The sequence below is a fragment of the Bufo gargarizans genome, chromosome 3 (assembly GCF_014858855.1).
Source record: "Bufo gargarizans isolate SCDJY-AF-19 chromosome 3, ASM1485885v1, whole genome shotgun sequence".
Lineage (NCBI taxonomy): Eukaryota > Metazoa > Chordata > Amphibia > Anura > Bufonidae > Bufo > Bufo gargarizans.
This window is the reverse complement of record NC_058082.1, coordinates 129768512-129776403: the sequence shown is the minus strand read 5'-3', so window position 1 is coordinate 129776403 and position 7892 is coordinate 129768512.

Genomic DNA, 7892 nt, shown 5'->3' with positions numbered 1-7892 from the left:
TGATGCATTCTGAGCGGATCCTTTTCCATTCAGAATGCATTGGGGCAAAACTGATCCGTTTTGGACCGCTTGTCAGAGCCCTAAACGTATCTCACAAACAGAAAGCCAAAACGCCAGTGTGAAAGTAGCCTTAGGCTACTTTCACACTAGCGTTGTTTTAATCCGGCGTTCAATTCCGACACCGGAACTGCCCGCCGGATCCGGAAAAACGTGTGAAAACGGATTACATTTGAATCCTGATCAGGCTTTCGATCACAATGGAAAAATGCATTGGAAAAAACGGATCCGCCATTTATGGACTTTAACTTTTTTTTAACATTTTTCGGGTTTAACATGCAAAAGCCGGATCCGTTTTGACTGAACACACAGGGCCGGATCCGGCGTTAATGCAAGTCAATGGGAAAAAAGCCTGATCAGGCGTTCAGTCAAAGTGTTCAGGCTTTTTGGCCGGAGGTAAAAATACTGCATGCTACGTTTTTCTGAAAAGCCTGATCAGTCAAAAAGACTGAACAGAAGACATCCTGATGCATCCTGAAGGACTGACTCTCCATTCAGAATGCATTAGGATAAAACTGATCAGTTCTTTTCCGGATTTGAGCCTCTAGGACGGAACTCAGCGCCGGAAAAGAAAAACGCTAGTGTGAAAGTACCCTTAGATTTCACAAAAACCTTATAGGGTAGCTTCATATGTAACAGATTTGCTGCGGATCATTTTCACAGCAAATCTGACAAAATCTGCAGGAAAACCTGCAGCAACAAATCTGAACCAAATCGAGCAGATTTTATTGCAGATTTTTCTTTTATGGGAAAAAAAGGTACACTTACCATAGCAGTCCCCTGACACCACTATGACAATGCTTGCCTGGTCCCCTGTTGGTCTCTGTGTCCAGGTTGGATAGGGCTACATAGCGACCACCCCTGCGGAATGGCCTGCCTCTTCTTCTGCCTGTCATTATCAAAATGACCCTGTGACAAAAGTCCCTATAGAAGAGCAGTATTTGTGGAAGAAGGTATATCACACCCCTGCTTCAATCAGGTTTTTTGGGGGGGCAACTGTTATATCACACCAGTTGAAATGATTTGTTCCAATAGAGTTTGTCATTCTGTGTAGCTGCAGTAACGCAGCAGAACCGCGCACAAATGCTGCACTACCCAAATGCACTATATAGAAAGTATATTATTGATATATCACACCCCTGCTTCAATCAGCATTTTTGGGGGGCAACTGGTATATTACACCAGTTGAAATTATTTGTTCCAATAGCGTTTGTCACTCTCTGTAGATGCGGTAAAGCAGCAAAACCGCACACAAATGCTGCACAACCCAAATATTTTATATAGAAAGTATATTATTTGTATATAACATTTCTGCTTCAATCAGTTTTTTGGGGGGGCAACTGGTATATCACACCAGTAGAAATTATTTGTTCCAATAGCGTTTGTCACTATCTGTAGCTGAGGTAATGCAGCAAAGCCGCAAACAAACTACCTAAATGCACTATATATAAAGTATATTATTGATATATCACACCCCTGCTTCAATCAGTTTTTTGGGAGGGCAACTGGTATATTACACCAGTAGAAATTATTTGTTCCAATAGCGTTTGGCACAACTGCTGCACAATACAAATGCACTATGTTAGAAAGTATATCATAAGTATATCACACCCCTCAGTAAGTAACACATATCGAGAGCACACCTATACCAGTCCTTAAAAGGACTTTTGTGGTCCTAAAAGCTAACGTTTGGTGTTCCTAACAGTCTGTCCCTGCTCCACACAGCAACCTCTCCCTACACTGGCAAAATACTGAATGTAAAATGGTGGCCAGATCGTGTTTATTTATAAGGTAGGGGGTATGTCCATGTGCTGAAACGTCTCAATTGGCTGTCCTGTACCACCTGATGGATGTGTCAAGGGTTAAAGTTCTTCACAATGTAAAGCAAGCCGCAAACGAGCAAAGTTCGCCCCTAGACAACTGTCGGGCGAACCGCAAGGCCATCTCTATCGGACGCCTTTAGAAAATTTGTCGCCATTGGCACTCCGCAATGGAAGGTCCCCGGAAGGAAATATTTCTCCCAGAAGGGCATCCCTGAACTATATGGCCACGTTCAGCGGCAAGTTAATATATCTCTGGCACACAGTGTCGGTGACAAGATACATCTGACCACAGACACGTGGTCTAGCAAACACAGCAAACTTTTACTGCCCACTGGGTGAACCTTCTGACGCCCGTCAAGCATGTAACCCGCGGCACCCATGTGGATTTGGTGTTACTGCCACGGATTGCATGCAGGCCTGATGCTTCTTCTCCTCCTCCTCCTACTCCATCCTTCATCTCCTCCTAGGCTGATGCCTCTTTTTCCACTGCTACTGCCTCTTCCGCTGCACCCCACAAGCTCCCCAGAACCTATTCGACATGCCAGGTGAGATGTTGCCATGCTGTGCTGCGGCTGTTGTGCCTGGAAGCCAAGAGCCACACCGGTCCTGCACTGCTTTCAGCTCTGCGGTCACAGGCCGATCAGTGGCTAACCCCGCTCAATTTGACGGTTGGTAAAGTGGTGTTCGACAACGGTGACAATCTGTTGAGCACATTGAAACAGGGAAAAATGACACACATGCGTGCATGGCACACGTCATGAACTTAGTCGTGCAGCGATTCATTGCCAAATACCCCGGGGTTCAGGACGTCGTGCAGCAGGCCAGGAAAATCTCTGGCCATTTTAGAAGATCTTACACGGCCATGGCTCGCCTTGCTGACCTTCATTGGTGACAGCAGTTGCCCGTCAGACGTCTGATTTGTGACTGCACGACGCACTGGAACTCCACCTTGTATATGCTTGATAGGCTGCTCCAGCAGAAACGTGCCGTTAACGACTACCTTTTTGAACTCTGTGGCAGGACAGGTTCTGGGGAGCTTGGTATCTTTTCACTGCGCTAGTGTCTGCTCATGCGTGATGCAAACAGACTTCTGCAGCCATATGATGATAATCGCCAAACTGGTCAGTAGCAGCCAGGGCGCCATCAGTGACATCGTACCTTACGCCTTCTTTCTGCATTGCGTCATGTCATTGATCAAGCTGTCGAGGAGCAGGAGCTAGAAGATGAGGAAGTCACAATGCTAAATTAATTCCCAGGGGGGGCTTTTCCATCTGAGACAAGTCAGCAGGAGTCTGAAGAGGAGTCAGAGGAGTATGGTGGCTGGGAGGAGGAGGAGGAGCAAGAAGAGCAGGCTTTAAACCTTTCGGGGATCCCTGGTGTTGTCTGTGGCTGGGGGGAGGAAACCGAGGACGACATTCTCCTGGGCAATAAGCAGGAGCCAGGACGCTTCACCGCTTCCAATTTAGTGTACATGGGGGCATTCATGCTCCATGTTTGAAGAGGGACCCCTGTATTAAAAGCACAAAGTTCAAGTACCTGTACTGGGTGGCAACGTACTTAGACCCCCGGTATAAACTCAAAATGGTGGACATGTTACCAGCACCACAGAGGGCCTTCAGAATGCAGCATTTCCAAGTCTTGCTGCGAGAGATGCTGCATTCGGCTGTTGTGGGCACTGGCAGTGGTATTTCCACCCACAGCGAAACAGGTGCAGGTACCAATCGTACCGCACCTGCAAAAAGAGGGTGGTTTGAAGATGTGTTGGTCACTTCGGATATGAGATCATTCTTGCAAACAACCCATCGACAGCCACCCTCCGGATCCAGCCTCAATGAACGCCTAGACGGACAGGTGTCCGACTACATCGGGTTAACGGCCGATGTGGAAGCTCTGAGAAGCGAGGAACCCCTGGACTACTGGGTGTGCAGGCTTGACCTGTGGCCAGAGCTGGCACAATTTACCATGTAACTCTTGGCTTGCCCCTCGTCGAGTGTCCTGTCCGTAACCAATAAGCGCACTTACCTAGCTGATGACAGTGTGGACTACCTCACATTTTTTTAAATGAATGAGACATGGATCTCGGAGGAATTCAACACCTGTGATGACCACGTGTAATTGAATTTCCTCATGCCAGCCCACACATCCGCCACCATCCAGAACAAAGAACGGTCCTTGCCTTATGTATATACAGTGGAATAAAAGGCCTTTTATGTCAGATGAATGCCTAATTTTGGGGGCCTGTGCTGGCCGACAGAGCTGTCACAATTTGCCATGGAACTCTTTGCTTGCCCTCGTCGAGTGTCCTGTCCGAAAGGATGTTCAGCGCAGCAGGGGGGATCGTAACCGCTAAGCGCGCTTGCCTAGCTGATGACAGTATGGACTACCTCACATTTTTAAAAATTAAGGATCTTTGCGCCACAATCTGTGTCAGAAATTCACCTAATATAGATGTATTTATATATAATAAATGACCACCTAATTGTATTATTATTCGGGGGTAGGGCTAATATCTTTATATTATATAGATCCTAGTGTATTATACTGTGCCCTGTATTTCTCAGTAGAAAATGATCCTTGAAAAACACAGTCCTCATCCCTGACCACCAGGACCAGGTAGCGCTTTGTCAGTACATAGCAGGCCTCCCCTCTCCGCCACGCTGCTCCACTGTGTACTGGTGCTTATTCTGACACTAGGGCTGGGTTCACTTGCTATTTTTGTCATCCATTTAATGCATAGCAAAATTGTATGCGTTAACAGATGCCTCAGACTGATGCTGTACAATTGCGTCCGTTCACCATACAGCTCCATGGTAGAAAATAAATTTACTTTAACGTATGGATTTTTTTAATGGACTCTGCAGGAAAAAAAACGTGGATTGCTGCACATTTCTATACATCAAACCGATAGGAAATAAAAAAATTCTAGGCTCCAGCAGGGCACATTTTTGAGAGTTTCCCTTTAAGACGCATAAAAATGGCCCCTGATTAAAATAGATAATTTTTGTGGGAACTTTTGCCAATGATCCCCCTCTGGTATATCACTGTCCATGTTGTGGGACTATTTGTGTACTTCTAGTAAGTGTTTGCTGGCTGCAAATATGACCTGAAGGTTTTTCAGGTTTGCCTGCCATTAAAGTTAATGGGGCCCATCGCAAATGCGCGGTTCGCAAACATTCCATTGCAAACCCGCGTTCACATACGCGAATCGTCCCAGACGATGTCCGTCCATCACTATTGGCCATCACCCAGATTACAGTGCATCCCGAAGAAGGACGAAGGTCAGTGATAAAATCCATAACAATGTCCTGCCATGGGACATCAGTCACTGGCAGACAAACCAAGTGACCTGCAGGTTTTTGTTTAGGGGTCTTATGCTGGGCAAAGGTGGTACAGGAAGCTGCATACAGTAGTACCTGATGTTCTTGAGAGCGCAGACCACTAATAATGTCAAGAGATCAGAATGACGGTTTTGCGAAGACCTGGGTGGCCAACAATTTTGTCCCAGGTCATGATTTGCTTTCTTTTGGCCATGGGAACATAAACCCTGCCAGGCATAATGTCCTTTAGTTGAACTGGAGCAACATAAATGATGAAATCAGAATCGATGATAGGCTGGGACTCTTCTACCCTGTCAACTGGGTCAAAGGAATGAGAGCATCGACCTTGGTAGTTTTCTCAGCTGGACGGAAATGGAGGACAAAATTACATTAAGTGAACAATAATGACCACCGGACCTGATAGGAATTGAGACGTTAAGCAGTTTGCTAATAGGTCAGGTTCCTATAGTCCATATAGATGTTCACAGGATAAGGCGTTCCACAGAAGAAAAAAACTGACAGAAAAATTCACAGGTGACCATCTTACTGGAGAAACCTTTCTGGGTAAGGACAGCTCTGGGTTCCATATAGGAAGCATCACCCTCAAGGAAGAACTGCCTAGAATAATTGGGACATTTCAGAATTTAAGCTGAGGAGGAGGCCCGCTTGAAAGTCTGGAATTCTGATTCTGCCTCAGGTATCCTCTCCCTGGCATTCGTCCTTTTATGGGTAAGAGATAGGAGCGGTCAGAGTGGGAAATCTGGAGCACAAACTGTTGGTAATAATTGGCGAATGCCCAGAAATAGCTGTATAGCCTGCAGACCAGTAGAATGGCCCAATCAAAGACTACAGTCAACTTCTTGGGATCCATGTTGATTCCGTGATCACAGATAATGTAATCCAGGAAAGAAGAAGAGGTTTTCTCGAAAAGACACTTCACGAATTTGGCATATGACTCGTTCTCCTGTAAATGCTGAAGGACAGTCTGATCATGTCTCAGATGTGTAAACAGTTCAGGGTAGAAGATTAAGATGTCATCCAAGTACTACAGTTCATAGATATTGAGCAGGTCAAGGTCATTAACATTTAAGTAATTAATGAATTCCTGGAAGACAGTATGAGCATTGCATAAGCAAAAGAGCATAACAATATATTCATAATGGCCATCGTGAATATTGAAAGCTGTCTTCTACTTTTTGCCTTCTCTTATTTGAATCAGGTTATAGGCTCCACATAGATCTAGCTTGGTAAAGATTCTGGCTCCACAAAGCCTATCCAAAGGTCCAGGAATCAATGGCAGAGGATACTTATTCTCAACAGTAATTTTATTCAGGGCACACTAATCGATACATGGCTAAAGGGAACTCATAATTTTCATTAACGTAAATAAGAAATCGGCATTAGGCTTAGACAGCAGGTAGACACGGTCATGTGGTAGAGTGTTTCCTGGCAACATATTAATGGACAGGTATAAGGATGAGTCTCAGACATCTGCATAACTTACATAGAGGGAAGTGTGAGGCAGTGACAGGTCTCATAGCTGCTATGGGAGATTTATGGCAGGAGTTTCTCGTCAGTCATCATGTCTGAGGCAGCACCAGGTAACACAACCAGTCTGGTATAAGAGCCCAGCCCAGACTGTCAGTCAGGGAGAGAGATTTTTTATGCAACAGTGTCTTGCTGGAGGCTCTGTAAGAGTGGTCTCAGCCAGGCTGGCTGAGGGTCCACGGGGCTAGGTGACAGACAGAAATTTGGGGGTCTCCGTGAGGTCTGGGAAACGACGGTCGCAAGGTCAGAGTTGGCAAGACTGCTAGACCCCATATCCCCAAAAGGTACTGGACCTACTTTGTTACAGCCTGGAAGTGAGCTGGACTATTGGCTGAAAAATCTGTATGTTACTACCATGTGTGAACGGTGCTTTAAGTGAGGTAGGGATATTTCATGTTTAGTTAGAGCCCAGATGGGCAAGATGTTACTTTATGTTTTGTTGTTGTGAAAATAAACCTCACGTTTGGACCTGCAATCCGGCTGTTGTGAAAATAATTGTGAGAATGACCCCCGAAAAAGAGCTTATCCCTTACAGAAGGTAGGCCCTGCAGACTCCGAGGAACTGCTAAAGTCCAGGCAGGCTGTACAGAAGCAAAACAGCAAAAGTGACAACCAGAAAACCAATGCAAAATCTGCCCCGAGTTTGAGTCTATGTTTGGGCTATGCATGCGGATCCAGTGTAGTCTAAATAGAAGAGGGCTAGTAGATGCAGGCCGGACATAGAAGGAGATCTTTTCCGTATGCAAGATTCCCACTTGAAGCTCCATGGGCATTGTGATGTATTGTACAGATTCCAGGGCTGCCATCTTTTTCATGGACGTCATCAACAAGGACTTCAACTGCTTAGTAGAGATACGGTATTGGGATATCAAGGCCTGGTGCAGAAAGTTTCCTGATGATCCAGAGTCCAGGAAGGCCTGTATGTTAAACTGAATCTCACCACATGACAAGGAAACAGGAGTTGTCAACTTTGGAGAGAACTTGACTTTAACAAGGGTCAACTCTCCAATCAACCCTAGGCGCTGGAGTTTCTGGCCTTGAGGGGACATGTTCGCACACAGTGACTTTTGGATCTGCAATACATGTATAAGTCACTGCTAATGGACTTTGTCCAGCTGCAAAAACTCTGGAGCAGGGGTAGAAAGAG